Consider the following 17631-nt stretch of genomic DNA (forward strand, 5'->3'; position numbering starts at 1 on the left):
ACTTTTGTTTGTTGCATAGTATAAGTGACATAGGATATACTTACTATAAACATCAAATGAGGATGTATAACTTCTGTTTGTTGTATAGTATAAGTGACATAGGATATACTTACAATAAACATCAAATGAGGATGTATAACTTCTGTTTGTTGTATAGTATAAGTGACATAGGATATACTTACTATAAACATCAAATGAATATGTATCACTTCTGTTTGTTGTATAGTATAAGTGACATAGGATATACTTACTATAAACATCAAATGAGGATGTATAACTTCTGTTTTCTGTATAGTGTAAGTGACTTAGGATATTCTTACAATAGATATCAAATGAGAATATATCTCTTCAGTTTGTGGTATAGAATAAGTTACATAATATAATCTTACAATAAACATCAAAAGAGAATGTATCACTTTTGCTTATTGTATGGTATTAGTGACATAAGATAAAATTGCAATAAACATCAAAAGACAATGTATCACTTCATTGTGTTGTATAAAATAAGTGACATAAGATATACTTACAGTAAACATCAAAAATTTTAATAAGAGCGTATCACTTCTGCTAGATGTATATCCACCAGTGACAACTTCTGTAGCTGTACATGAAAACTGTTTATTGGCATCCTCCTTTACAATGTTGTTTACAGTAAGTTTATCCTAACTAGAAGTGTATGTATATTTGGAGCCACCTGGATTGTCTGTGTTGTTAACTCTCCAGGAGTATGTCAGACTGAGGCTGTGGTTACTGGGTGTTGCTACATGTTAATGTTACACTCTCTCCTACTGACGGTTTTGTATTTACTGTAACTGTGGATTTTCTTGGTGTTCCTGAAGTTAATATGGCTCCCATAACAACTGTGTACTGTATCAGAATCATCAAAAGATGATTATATATCTTATATTAAGGTATAACAATTGATAAATTAAATAATCAAAGCATTATTTAAGTTCTGGCCGTTAGTTTAAGACCTACATTTACAGTTACAAAATAAATAGCGTTTGAAACACAGTAAGATACAGTATTATTACACTTTACCCAACTTATTATAAATGAAAGTCAAAAAGAAATAAGAAAATCTCATTTCTTGTGTTTTTGAAAATTGACTTTCATGCTTTAAATGAGTACAAACAACTGCAAAAATAAGATTGTATTTCTCCTCTTTTTAAAATTAAGATCATAATTCATACATTAAAACTAAACCAAGTTTTGTAATAAAAGCTATGATTTCATTTTGATATTTATTTTTATAGGACTACATGTAAATAAATAAATTCTGCTATAAAATAATTGTGGAAAAAAACGAAATATCACTCAAATGCTATAAAAAAGATTATTAAGTTGAAAATAACAGACGTTCGCTGTTACTGCAGCTTTTTATACTGCTACCGCTTCATCTACTTATACTACTGCTAAAACTGATACTGATTATGCTTCTTCTGCTTCTGCTCGATGCACTATTCCAAGAACCACTGCTTTAACTAATTGTACAACAATCGATACACTTCTACTCCTACCACAACTGCCGCTACCACCAGAAAGACCGTCGATACTACATGACTGTCATCTGTTTTTACTATTACTTCTAGTGCTCTTTTCTTTGATACACTTTTGCTATTACTGCTTGTGCTACTGCTACTACTACAGCTGCTGCTGCTATAGCTACTGCTACTGCTTCTGCTGATACTGTTGCTACTACTTCTACTATTTTTACTTCTATAACTACAACTACTACTACTTCTACTACTACTACTACTACCACTACCACTACCACTACCACTACTACTACTACTACTTTTTCTGCTTCTACTTTTACTGCTGCTGCTGCTGCTACTTATTTTGCTTCTACTACTTCTGTTGCCCCTGCTGCGACTGCTTGTGCGACACTACTCCTTAAGCTATTGCTACGTCTACTACTTGTACTGCTGCTGCTGTTGTTGTTGCTGCATTTGCTTCTGTTTCAATTATGATTACTACTTTTTCTACTACTATTACTACTACTACTACTGCTGCTGCTGTTGCTCCTACTACTACTTATTTTACTACTATTACAACAACTACTACTTTTACTACTTCTTCTACTGCTGCTGCTTCTGCTGCTGCTACTGCTACTGTTATTGCTGCTACGGCTTCTGCTTGTTAAAAAATAAGAAATTTTCGTCAAAACATATTTCTTTCTATACATATAATATAAGTTGTCAGCAATTTTCACTATAAATTTAACTTGTCAGCATAAATAAATAAAACCAACTGATTTCCCTGGCGCACATAGTGAGACAATGTGTATTAATGTTGAAGAACACAATTTATATCTCCATTATATTTATTCCGTAAAAGTACTTTCTGTTTTTTGTTGTTTTTTATTTATTTTTTTTTAGGGGAAAACATGCGAATTTCGAATAACCAACTACTACTAGTGGGTAGCTGGGGATTAGGAATAACCAATACCAGCTAGTAGGTAGTTGGTTATTTGAATATCCAACTACAAAATACATGTCAAATGGACGTTCCTTGTACTATACACATTTAGATTTTTATCAATATCTAAGATGGTGTCATATTTGATGCTTGGTTCATTAAGCGCTTTTATATTTCTTAAAAGTAATAAGTAAATTCGATTATAAAAAAAAAGATTGCTGGCCAGATAAGATATACAAGATTCTGTGTCCACTTGTTTTATATATAGCCAAAGTGATTTTAGCTCAACACCGAGAACCTGCTGATGTATAGAGGAAAATGAAATTAGCCGTGAAATATTTATTCATTTTGCAATGTCAGTAACGTTAACATTTTGAAATTGCTCTGTGGTTTATTCAATATTTTCTTCTTATACTATATAGTCAGCAGATTTAGCGTACTGTGCATTATGCTGACCAGTTAAACGTACACATGTAAAGCAGAATATGTTGACCAGTTACGCGTACAGTGAAAACTCCTGACCAATTAGATTTATAGAGAAATATGTAATTTTGCCATGAATTTCTTATTTATATTTTCACGGGGGAGGAATGTTAAACGAAGGATGAAGTTCTTATGATAACTTGTCAGAAGTTCTTGTTATAACTGTCACGGAGTTCTTCGGGAAACTTTGTTGAAACTCCTGAAATATTTATTTTCATACCACTCCATTAACAAAGTCCTGTATTTATAGAAAAACTTAAATATCCTCTATGTATTACTGACCAATTAAATATTTTTTGCAGCTTTTAAATGTCAACATAACATTGTTTTCATCTGAAATCGTTCGACTTCCTTTTAAAGTTTTACACAATATATTACATTTTCCGTGTATGTTATATATAACTCTTAAACCGTATCTTTTGATATAAAATATTACTTTTTATTAATCTATCATAATATTCAGACGATTTCAGTATACAAAAATAATAAAAAATAGACCAAAAACAAACAAAAAAGGAGAAGAACGAAATCTATTGACAAAAGTAAAATTATTTTCCCATACCGGTATTCTATCATGTAAAACACTATATATCGCACTTTCGCATTGTCGCCCTCTGGATTATAAAGTATTACTACGATGGCCCTAATGGTATTTCGTAACCTAGACGAATTGAAGTGGAAGCGTCACAACACGAAAATTCCATTACGTCCGTACTACTATAATGTCGTTATGTGCCAGGAATCCGAAACCATGTTTTATTTATATATAGACAGTGTTGCTCGTAATGATTTATCATAATGACCAACAATAAAACATCAAATTTGAGCATAAACATAGTATATAAGAAATTAAAGGCATCGAGCCCGTTACCAAATCGAACCAAATTAAAACAGCACAGGGCGATCTCGCATTACTATAATTTAGGCGGCTATTTAAGTTTGAAACAGGAACGAACTTTGTTCGCACAGCACAATCCAAATCAACTCTAAAGAAATATACAAAACTTTAAAAAAAGAATTTCCTCAAAACGATTTAATTGGTCAATGTGAAAACCCCCGTATTGTTTTGCTGAACATTTATCAGTGTAACAACTACATTATCACCAGTATCTCCTGTAATTCTGACACCTGGTAACAAAAGTTTAGATTGGACACAATATAGATTTAATCTAGTGTTACTTACCTAATATGTACTAACAGTTACATTTTGATGAGAATCCTGCAGTGACCAATATGTAAATTCCAGCATTGTTTTCTTGGACATTAGTCACCTTTACAACAACATTGCCAGCAGTATCTCCTGTTATACTGACGCCTGGTGCTGTCTCGGTATGGAGGTCTTGTCAGGATAGTATGTTGTACGAGCTTTAGCGGTACTATCATAAAACCTGACCACAAACAGTCTTGGTGTATTTAGATCTGTCAGGTCAGCAATAAATTGAAGAACAACAACAGAGTTTATACTACTGTAAGCTTTTCTGATTGGTGATACTGTTACGAGCCAGGCGTAACGAGAAAGAAAAGCCAGCAACAAACTTGTAACAATAACAAATTTATTACAGAAAAATTATCAAAGAAAAATAAAATAACAAATTATGTTTACAAATACCTGAAGTCCAAATAAAATGAAATCACAAATGTCTAGTCTGATCCTGGAATGATCCTTTTTTGAATAGCACATTTAAATCCAAGTAAAATCCAAGAACACTTTAGAATAAATTCCCACAATAAAATCCACAAGAATAATTTTAACTATTTCAAAATAATCCAAGCTCCAATAAATCACTTAATTTCCAAGTTGAATAATACTCCAAATATATTGATGACTTAAAAGATCACTGATGACTTAAAAGGTAATACGAAAGAAAAATGTCTCCTATATATATCAAGCTAAAAAGTTTCTAGAATAGTCTTTCATTTTCTACAATAATCATAATCTAGCAACTTCAACAATAAAGATCATTCCGGAAATTTCTATCTAAATATAATGCATGAGTTTTCTACAACAGTTAAGAAAGTTCTAGTACATACATGTAGTTTATGTTCTAAAAATAGAACAATGATAATATTGGAAATACCAACTGGTCAGATATAAATTATATACATGTAATATGTTGCATACATAACAATACACATTGACTGAAAATGTCAGATTTTTTTATATTATTAAGAGATAAATCACATATCCAAAAACTACTATAAATGATAAAATTCAAAATAAGACTGGTTAAAATCTTATCATTACCTTGAAAGTATAAACATTTAGAATCAAAGTTATCAAACATATAGTAATTAAATACAGCTATTTTAGATGTTTACATACATATTTAAACGTTCATACTCAGCAAACGGTGTCTGTTCAGCGTTCGTCAATAAGTATTAACCTTAAAAGTGCACTATTGTAAATAACACTTATCAAGTGAAAGATTTATTTTTAATATAATTGTTTTTAATATGATCAACAAGGCATTTTCAATGAATTAACTTTAATTTAAAGTGCAATAAGAGCTATTTTCCTCGTTTTTTGGGGATTGTTAAGTACCGAAAGATATTTTATAGCCATCCCTCTTTCATTAGTGCATTATATAAATGTTCATAACATAACATTGCATGGGCTGAAAATGTTTCGTAGGACTGCCAAAGAAAAAAATATATATTTAATTATTATCATTATTCGATTGTATTAAAATTATATAGTTATAAATAATTTGGACAAGGATGAAAGAGTATTTCGGAAACGGTCATTTTAAATCTTATTTTATATGACACAGTGAGCAAGCTTACACAAGCACTCGTGCAAGTCCTAACATGATATTTTGGACTATGGAGTAGATTTGCCTAAGGTTATCATGTAAGGGAGACAATAATGTATATTGAATTTTAGAAAACAACAGTATGATTTATATCCCTTTAATCAGTACTAAAATGTATTGTCTGTAGATACGGACAATTTAAATCTTTTAGTTTGTAGAAACATTTAAAATTGAAAACTCAGTTCAAATATTTCTGTTTTGCTTTCATCACAATTTATATAACAACAGATTAAGAACATTTTTTTCTGCAATAAAATATGTTTTTAATGTGTGTGTTTTTTTGTTTTTTTTTTGTATAATTTAACATACATGATCATAAAATTATTACTCATAAACTGAGAGGGAGAGAAGTATGCAAACCAAGTCCCTTGTCGATCCTAGTAATCTTTATAATTTAATTATAGATTAGAATCATAAGAATGCATGTCTAATTTTATACCAAAATGTGCTTGCTAGACTATAAACTAGTCAAGATGTTTTGATATCTTAAAGTTAAATCCTGTCAGCCAGTTTACATTCAAAAAGAAATATTGCTAATGAGTAAAAACATTTTTATGAAGATATTCAGATGGATTAAGTATTTATTTTGGTGTAAAACAAGTCCTACTGCCCGAAACTTTTGTAAAATAATGTTACGTTGATTATTGAATTGTTGAAATTCAACCAGTTTACCTGCGAGTTGAGTCACATTTCACTTTACACCGGGAACACTCCGGGTAAAATTGTTTCATATAATAGGTCTTTGCCACCCGGGCCAGCCTAAGCTTGTCAAAAGCCTAACAATTTCAAAATTTGTGTGACTATTGTATTGGCAGGTTTAGTCCCAATGATGATTTTGTTAGCAGTTAGTAGTATGGTAACCTGTCGTCCTGTTGTCAGACCTTCATTGTATATAATTATATTATTATTTCTTGTAATAACTTTGGTTTTGACTGACTACCGATGGATTTCGGTGAAACCTAGGATGAAAGAAAAGCCGAGAAAAGGCAAAAGAAACATGATTGTTGTTATATATTCAGCACTTGTTTTCCCTATGATTAATAGCTCTTTTGTAAAGGCGAAGGCCTTTTTAGATAACCTATGAATTTTGTCGAATTGAATTGATGAAATAATTACAGCGGAAGCAACTTTTTCCGAGTCTGTGTCCTTAGAACAACCCGTCCATATTGTACTTATCTCAAAATTCCCCGGCCCATATTAATGCTAACATTTTACTTTGTGAAACTAGCAGACTATCTGCAATATGTACCCTATTCACCAAGCTAATGTTTAGTTCACAGGTTTGAAGTATGAGCTCTTCTTAAACAAGTTAAAAATGATTATCTCATCACAATATGGGTATTTAAGTTATCATTATTAGCCAAATAAATATTTTTTTTTCTCGGAATTGTCAAAGTGAAGGAAAGGGGAATCACCATGTATGCCGATGAGAATATATAGTCTGTTCTAACCGTAAGCCAGCAATATGTTTAGGTTATGTCCCTTCACACCTTTTTTGATATAACAGTATTTTCAGCTTTAATGTTCAACTAAATATAAATATAGACCATGAATATAGATATCATAGCAGTGAGCACATTTTTTCTTTCAGCTCACGTCTTTCCAAAAGAAATACTACATTTAACTGGTGTAAAAACCATCAACACACAGGTGAATTCAAACGTAATAAATAGAGTGCGTCTGTCGCTACCACAAACAATTGAATTTATCTACATTTCCAAAATTATACGTAAACTTTATTTATCAATATGTAAAACAAATACTATTATAAAGCGTATTAGTTGACATTTTTCAAACATATAATAAATATTTTAACAAATAGATGAACGTTTATTATATACAGCAATTCAAAGGACTTACCAGAAATGATAATTGCCATTATAATTAAACCAGATATCAACATTTTGTACGCTTTTTACTGTATAATTCAAACATTCCTAACGCAAGAATGAAGCAAATATATCATATTAAGTAGGATAAAATTTTACTGCGTGAATGAGGAAGTACTAGACCTGATATAATTTATACTTTACTGTTTTACTGATATAATGTAAATCCTTATCGATAAACCCAGTTGTAAAAATTTATAATAATAATAATAATAATAATAATAATATTAATAATAAATAATAATAATTATAATAATAATAATAACAATCAATACACAAGATAAAAATATTCGCCGGAAAAAATCCGCACACCTACCCTCAAAATCACCTTGTATTTTATTCCAATTCCAATATTTTCACATAATTCTTTTGTCCATCGACACAGAAGATATTATTATCCACGATGACGTCCATTTTAAACCTCAACATCAATATTCATAACGCAACATGCGAAATAAACATCAAGATTATCGCCGTTTTACTCCATTTACAAAATATTTCGACTAATTCATAATTAGCTACAAGATTTGCCGTATTCAAATGCGCCGCTCTTTGAAAGTGAGAACCATCATGGCTATAGTTGTAATATGTTGCGTCCCATATTCAAAGCGCGGCGCATTTTATGACGGAAGAGCTGGGTTCCATATGTTACCCCAAGTGTCTGTGACTACCCTAAGTGTCTGTGACTCCTACTTAGGAATTAATAAATTCAATATTTCAACATTCCTGATAAAACACTATTGCACTTTTAATCAATATGACATTTGGTGGATAATTGTAAATGTATACGTAACAGTGCAATGTGCAACTTCCTGAACATATAATCCCTGTACCCTACACTAGGTTAAGCCTTTACTTTTTGCTATGCTCCTTTAGATGTTTGTGTGCTTGCTCGGGTTTGATCGGTCACTTAATGATGTTTTGAGGCTCTCAGTGATATTTCATAAATATTATGTTTGTAAGCCAGCGGATGTTCTGAATCTTCTTCAAATAATCAATAACGTTACATATAGTACAAAACTTAAAAACAATTCTTCAGACGCTTTTGCAAAAATACTAGAAAGAAATAAACTATACATTAGCACTATTTGTTGCATGATGCTTTATTTCGTTTTCCATGCCTTCGTGAGTTGTTTTAAGCAAGAGCGTGACTACATTTGACAATACAGTTTGAATATCCATTACTTATCCTGAGCAACATAAGGTCATGTTACATTTAGTCATGTCTTAAAAACGTGTAAGACTACATGTATTTTCTTGTGCTATATATCAAGCAAGTTTTACTCAAATAAGCTTAATGAAAGTTTGTGACTTTTAAAATCTGCCCTATGACATTTTTTTTTTGTGTTTTGAAGACATTGGTATTTGAAAAGTATCCATTTGTTGTAAATTTCATAGAAGTTGAAACGACTGTCTCTAAAGAATAACATTTACTTCGGTAGATTACAAGCAGAACAAAAAGTTTGGTAGATAAGAAGCAGAACATAACGGGTGTAATAAGAGCCTTTCAAAACTAAATTAAAAAGAAAGATAAATTGATAACAATGCTTTGGCTATTTATTTATTTATTTATTTATGTATTTATTTATTTATTCATTTAGTGTTTCATTATTATATATTCAGGAGATGAGAATTAGCTAGAAAAAAAGTGTTTTCTAATTGATTCTAATTTCACAAAAGATAAAAGGTTATGTGATTACTTGCAACCTTTGTAGGATTATATATTTTTTATAGGAACTGCATAGTTACGTCAGGACAAGTATCCCTAACAGGTAAGCGGAAAAAGGGAGTGTACATAAGCTCCGCTTAGGCACAGACTAAAACATTTGTTTGCCGCCGCTGTAGTCGTCCCTCGTTCGATGGCTTTCGATAGTGCACATTAATTTTTTTAAAGTTTGGCTTCAAACAAAAATAAGTGATTAATACAAAATTAAAATTTCTAAATGTTCAGAAGGAGATCCAGTCAAGGTTAGATAACATCAGATTAAGGATTTCTCCTAACATTGTAATGACAACATTGATGATGAGTCCGTGCGCGTGACATAATTTAAAATTAGAAATGTCTCGTAGTAAAAAAACTCATTGGCACGACGAGTAATTAAAACATGGAATAATTTACCAAAGAATGTAGATCTATTAAATAATAAAAGTGTCCATGAATTTAAAATCAAGCTTAATCATCACTGGACCGTGGATGTACCATACCAAATTTAAGATGTTAACTGTAGCATTATGCTGTAAAGCTGTACATACAGCAGTGTTAACTGAAAGGATGAAAGCTGTATATGTACATATAAATAATTGTAATAGTGATGAGACCAAAATGAAGTAGTGGCGAAAGTTTGACAAAAAATAAAAGGAGCTCAAAAGGCCTAGCCCTTCTATCAGAGCCCAAAATCATCCTACAGGTATCATTCTTTCAGGTTACCTCACTTGTGGTAGTGACGAAAGTGCGTCGTCACTTGATTACTGACAGACAAGTGGGCAAAAAAGTTTTAAAAGAATATTTGAAATAAATATTGAATAAAAAAATCAAATTTTCATTTTTTTTTTATATTTGATTTTTTTGGCTTACGGATCTCGTATATGTTAGTCGAGTGAATAAATAATATGGCCTTATATACTTGTTTATAAACATGTTTAGTATCAATTTCGTCATTTACTTTATACAAGTATAATTATATAAATTCGGTTTTTGTTACTACGTGTAGTAATAAAGGGAGACCACTGTGATAGATGTAGAGGGAATGATGTCACTAGTGCTTAAATCATCAAGCAGTTAACAACATATGTGTGTTATATTATATGTTTTTTTTATTTGTTCACATATCCAAGGAAAACTGTTGATATGTCAAAACTAAGTGAATTTACCTTTTTATGTCTAAAAATCTTTCTAAATGAATATATACGTCACATTAAACCATTGCTTGGTTCCAGATTTTTTATTTTTATTTTTGAAATTCATCATTAAAATTTACTTCTCATATTAAAAAAACAAAAGACAATTGGATGAAAGAAAATTTTCGATAACTTTAATTATGTATGAAATTTATTTTTTTTTTCACTTTTTTTTTTTAAAGAAATATGTTCAGATTTTCAGTAATTTCATATATTAACAGATATGTCTAGATAGATGGGTTAATATATATACCTGATTTCATACAGAATCATTAGATAAAGCCATCTTTGTATAAAACTGTGCTTGTAGTGCTTATTTAGCTTTCTGATACCTATTTTATTTTTTATAACACAGTTTGACTATTTTGACAGTTCTGAGATACGGTTACCATGGAAACTGCCTTTTTACGAAAAATCCAACGCGTCGATATATATTTTCATTTATATGTTTGAATTCGCCATTAATTTTTATTCATCATACCAAATATTTAGAAATTTCTATGAAAGGATTAAATATTCCTAAAAATGTAGAATTTTTTTAAGCTTTTGGCATCCTTTGTGAAGAATATGTACTTTTAAACATATAATACAGGAATGAATGGATGGAGTAGGGGAACGAATAGATGTAAAAAACAGAAAATATATTATCATCCATATAATCAGCAATCAAATTGATAGGCTAGGGTATCGTTTAGATGTACAAGAGAGAATATATTATACAAAGTATCAGAGGGGCCGTATCAGAGGGGATCGAATGGTTAAACAAGAATGAAAATAGGGAATCGTTAAAGTAAAAACCGAAAATACTCTATTGAACTACATGAACTAGATTATCAAATCGATTATATACTATCAAACATATAAAAGCAGATCAAACTGAAGAACTAGGGGATCGTATAGACATTCAGCGGAGAATATATACCATCAAAAATATAATAGGGGATCAAATGGATGGACTAGGGGATCATAGGATCATAAAAAGGTACAACAGAGAATACTATCACACATATATGAAAGGATCAAATGGATGTACTATGGGATAATACAGATGTACAGCAGGGAACATCTTATCAAACATATAAACGGGGATCAAATCGATGTACAAGGGGATCGTATAGATGTTCAACAGATACATATCAGAGGGGAAACAAATGGATGGACTAGGGGATAATATAGATGTACAGCAGATGATCCACTGATCATCATGCATGATCCCCTAGCTTATATGTGTTGTGATCCCCTTGTCATTTTAGCTTATCCCCTCATATATGTTCTACTTTAAGAACTACAGTGTTTATACATCTTAAAGACATGGTGACCCTTCATATATGTTTAATTACAACTATTGTATATATGTACATCTTGATAATTCCCTGGTCATCTTATATGAGTTCCTTATTTCTGTTCATTGAAAACTATAGTATATGTAATCTACATGATACCTTGGTCATCTTACGTGATCTCCCAGCTTATATCTGTTCCATTATAAAAAGAGTATACGTAATTCTAGATGATCCACTGGTCATCTTACGTAATCTCATTATATCTGTTTCATAATAGTATATGTACATCTATAGATAATCCTCTGGTCATCGCACGTGATCCGTTATTTTGGTTCAATGAAATTATAGTATAAGTACATCTAGAAGACCCCCTTGTCATTTTACGTTACAATAATAATAACAATAATAATAATAATAATAATAATAATAAAAGTAATAAAAATAATAATAATAATAATAATAATAATAATAATAGGCCGTTCGTTATATACTATATATGACCTTAATAATGCGGTATTTTTGTATTTATAACTGGGTTTATTTTCTTAAATAAATAAAATCATTTTAATTTTGCGGGTTATTAATGCATGACGGTCTCAACACCCGTCTAAGTGTGTATAAAACGGGTATAAAAGTTTACATCGTTATCCTGTCACGTGAACTCCGTTCGTAGTAGCCTATAGCTTTAGTCAATTACTTCAATTTCAAATGCCAACGTGGTTACATCGTTCATTAAAATCCCACCAACCCTAACTTAATTAATGGTATTTATATACAAATCTTGTGTGGACGCTTTACTTCTGTCAAGACTTATATATTTCAACTGTGAGCCGAACTCAATTTCACTATTAAACCATAGCCATGCCACGGAAGAGAAACGGAACTTTTATTATGATAACGAGACCATATAACCATCTATAATTAAACTTGGACATAGTGTTAATTTTAATAACTGTATGATGTTCATAGATAGAACAAAATTTAAAAGTTGTCCGCAATAGACATTTAGATTGTAAACAGTGTTAAAACTTGTAACGTTATAATTGTGTAAGTGGATACTGTTAGAAATGCCCCGAAAGCACATTTAAAGCGTTTCAAAACTTGCGTTAATGTAAAACTTCTTTCAATCTGCAAGGATGCGATCCTACATTGGGTGGCATGACATTGTAAAACAGCTGCAGGTTTCCTATTTTGCCAATATTACGAGTCTACCACAGTTTGCAGATTGATAAATTGCGCATGTTAGAATCTTTACTGGGCACACAATTGTCCTTTGTAGAAATTTAACCTTGTGATAAATAAATTGTATCAGTTTCGATATGGACTTGTATATTATAAGAACATTTTCTTTGTTCGTGTGATAATGACGAAAGTATGATTTGGCTTCATCTGTAATATTTGTTACACAATTATTTTTGTACACCATCACCTAACGTGTCTTTAAATGACCGATGTTATTTAGAAAGCCATTTATTTATTTACTTATTGGTAGATGCTTGACAATTTTTACGTTTATACATGGACGAGCCTTTATCATTTTAGCCATGGCATCCGAAACACACATATAACGCTCACATTTCCCTGGGTTGGTCTTCTGTATCAGCAACCTCAACATAATCACTTAACGAAAATCAATTGTTGTCGTACAGTGCATGTAGTGTAATTTATTTTTGGACAAATGTTTCACCATGTGTCAAGTTTCCTAAAGATCTAAGTGTATACACGCTAAACGAAATATAAACACGGAAGGGGACTTATTTGCGCTGTGCTTTCTCGACTACTACCAAGACATTTTTATTTCAAGAACAAAAGTATATATACATATATGAAATGTATCATTATTACAAATCAAAGATTTGACTTATTTATTCAACTATTTTTTTCCAATAAAAATACAGCACTATTTGTACATTAAAAGATAACTCGAGATATCTTTCAGTTTTAAAACATTTGCTGTTGCTGTTGTTTCTTTGTGAAATATAGGAACTAGAAACCATTGAAAAAGTACTATGCCTAAGAGACCAGCTTGCATAGAAATGGTTTGCTATGTTGCCATGCTACATTGCGGCTGTGGAATTGTTCAGGGAATCAAAGAAGGGCAGGAACTGATAACACAATACCGTCTAAGAATCTTAAGGTGTATTTGGGTTAATTGAGGGTTCGTTTAAGTCAAGTCAAAAATGCATTTTTTTTCTGTACAAGAATAGACCTCTTTATCCGCATTGTCAATTCAAGAACAACTAAGACATTTTCCTATAAAACTGTAATGCATGATATTCGAAACAAATTTGGCGTATGTTATGCACCTGGTGGTTCGTACATCTGTTAGAAGGTTTCGTGTTTGGTCTGTATTTGAGCCGCTGGAAGGAAATTGAAACTACATAGTTAAAACCTCTTAACCATAATGTGATAATGTGCAGATTGGACCTCTCTCAGGTCAATGTCACTTTTATTTTTTCAAATTTTCGTGTCCTCTGTATCTTTTGAGCCAAAAAAATGAAACTATAACTTTTTGGCAGAAATATTACTTATCATGAGACGGTTAGTATGCAGAACACATGTCTTTGCTTCCTGAGATCAAAATTGGCCCCGTCTCGGCGATAACTTGATAAATACAAACACACATAGGAGATTGCGTCTCCGGTCTGTATCAGTTGAATTGGTGAGAGAGACCTGAAACTAGTTGCCAGAGATGCTATCCATCTCTAATGAGATAATGTACAAAGCACAGATGTCACCTTCCTCAGTCACACTTAGTCTAAACCTATTAACTTTAAAATTTTGTGTCCGCTCTGTATCTTTTAAACCGATAATAGAAAATTAAATATATTTGACAGAGAGATAAATTTTGAGGATAATGTGCAGGTTTTGATATTCTAAGGCACACTAACTCATTCAAAATCCTGATGTAAATTTATATAATATTACAAAGGTATATTACAATGTATGAATATATTAACATGTTTTTCCCAATATTAATGAATTATTTTTCGCCACTTTCATTCCCGAAATATTTTACTTTTTATTATGTTTTTATCAAACGTTATAATTTATTATTTGTTTCTGTAAAAATTGCATTCTTTTAAGAGATCACATTAAATCATATAATTTGATTATTTTGGATTAAGACAATCTTAAAATTGGTGTTTCTTAAATATAAGAAATAACAAATAAAAACAAGTTGTGAATGATAGATATGAAATATCTTTTTTTAGAATCCGGTTAGACTATATAAGTTACTAATCAGTCTTTTGCATAGGCTTTAGTTTATTCAACACCGCTCTTCCTTGTTTATCATGTGTTTCTTTTTATTATTATGGTTGCCATGTATACGAGTTCTTAAACACATGGCACGCAAGAGAACCAGGAGAGTCTTGAATTAATGGCATCCTTTTGTGTCTGTACCTTGCATTATCCTCCAAAATCTAAAAAGTCTAATACTTTTTCTGGAGGACTCGCCAATATTGGCAACCGATGGCGAGTATAAACTGAGATTGTCACAAGTTCTGTGCCGAATGTCCCGACACTCGCTTCTTAGTTTATAATTTTGCACAGAGAGAGAATGTTTTATAGATTTCTGAGTATAGATTTTTTTATCTATTTGTCCTACACTAATAAGATAAATTAAACTTTTGATATGAAGTTTTACATGGCTTCTTGTAAGGGCAATACGTTCTTTCTCCCTAAGATTTCTGCACTTTTACTCAGTGAGATCTATCGACCTACATTGTTTCATATTGATACTTTTATAGTTTTCAAGTTATGTCCTGGACAAAATTGAAATTCTAAAAATGAAAAATGCGCAATAACTCCAAAACAAGGCAAAGTAGAATTATGGTTCTTTGGAACTTCTCTTCTTTTCAATGAGATATGTCTACATACAAAGTTTCTTGTTAATACCCCTGTGGATTTAGAATTATGTAATTCAAACTTTTCAAAGTGTAAAAATAAACAAAGGGAAATAACTTCAAAATAAAGGCTAATAAAAATTAGGCTAGGCAGAGTGTCGGTTCCTTTTTAATGCATATGTTCTAAATGAGATTGATCTACCTACAAAAAATTTAATTGATACCTTTTATAGTTCTCAAGTTATATTCCGGACGAAGATTCTGTAAATAAAGTAAATAAGTGAACAAAGGGCTATAACTCCAAAAATAGGCAAGGCAGAGTTACGGTTCTTCTGTTTTGCACTTTTCCTCAATGTGATCTATGTACCTACAGAGTTTTTTTTTTATATATCTCTTATGGCTTTAGAGTTCTAATTCGGACAATGTTCGAAGTGTAAAAATAAAAAAGGCAATTACTCCGAAATAAGGTTATGCAGAGTTACATTTCTATCGCACTAAACATCTACCCAATGAGATATAACTACCTACAAATCTTTAAATCACAAGTTATAACAAAATAAACCTAAATTCCGTAATATACTTCTAACATTTTTTATCTTCTTCAATAAATACTATTTATTTTTTTTAGTACGCCGCTGGTTATATGTATTTTATTGCTGAGGAAATTTTTTGTGCCTCAAAATGTTTTAGAAAATAACTAGTCGGGCAATATAGACAGCAAAAAATAATGATATTGATCAGAGACTTATATTACAGATCAAATACAGGTAGATATGAACGTATGTAAGGGAAACTATTGCGTAGTCTCCCTTCGCCATATGGGTGTATTCGATTTGCCGTGAAACATGTAACTGACATTTCAAAATATAAAATCGACGAAGGTTTTTGTTTTGGCTTATTTACAAATGTATGTATTTCTTACCATAATTAGTTGTTGATATTTGTAGAAAATTATTAGCATTATAGGTGAAAATTTACATGCTTTGTGATATTTTAATATCATCTTTTATTACTGACTAATGTCAGAGACATAGATAACATGTTATCTACATCTCTGCTACAGTAGTGCAATATTGCACTACCGTCATTTTGTAAGCTTTGTTTGTATTGGAATTACATTCCTTAATAGGTAGGCATTAGTGAAAGCATATTTTTAATTACAAAAAGTACTTTTATCTAATTAGAAAATATTTAAAAATTAAAAAGCTTATTTTTCCAGGGAAAAATTTTTTTCTTGTTTAAAAAAAAAGGAAAATTACAATTTATAATTTTAATGGGTTTGGTAAAATATTTTTTTAAATTGTAAATTAGGTTTTGGGATAAAAAAACTTTCAAAATTTTATTTTTCAAATTAATACGTATAATTTTCTAATTTAAATTAATGATTTTAAAAATTTTTTAAAATTTTAAAGAAAATTTATTTTTAGGGACCTATTGATTTTTAAGGTTTTTAACACATTTTACGGGGGGCCCTAAAATCTTTTTCAAAACCGGGAAAACCCCCCAGATTTCCCTAATCAATTGAAAGGCTTTTGTACCGATTAACATTTTAATTTTTAAAAAATTTTTAATATTTCAAAAAATGTTTTAAAAGAAAAATTTTTTTAAAGAACCGTAAAAAGTTTTACTTTCAAAACAAAATTTAAAAATTTTAACGCGTTTTAAAAACTTTTTTAAATTTTTAACCCAAAATTTTAGGTTTTTAAAGTTCCAATTTTAGGGATCGTAAAATTTGAAGGGTAAAAAAATTTTTTTTCTTTTAAAAAATTCCCCCTAGGGAATTAAAAAATTTTAAAAGTTTTAAAAACATTTTTTTTCGAACACTTATTTCTGTTAACAAAAAACCCCTTTTAAACATTTCAAAAATTTGTTTTTCTGGGGAAAAGGGTTGTTGAACAATTTACCCAAAGGGCAAAATTTTAATGAATTGGGAAAAAAAAAGGGCCTTTAATTAGTTTCAATTTTAAAAATAAAATTAAAATTTTTTAATTTTGGG

This window comes from Ruditapes philippinarum, unplaced genomic scaffold, assembly GCF_026571515.1.
Source record: "Ruditapes philippinarum isolate M1 unplaced genomic scaffold, ASM2657151v2 ctg4619_1_1_1_1, whole genome shotgun sequence".
Taxonomy (NCBI): Eukaryota; Metazoa; Mollusca; class Bivalvia; order Venerida; family Veneridae; genus Ruditapes; species Ruditapes philippinarum.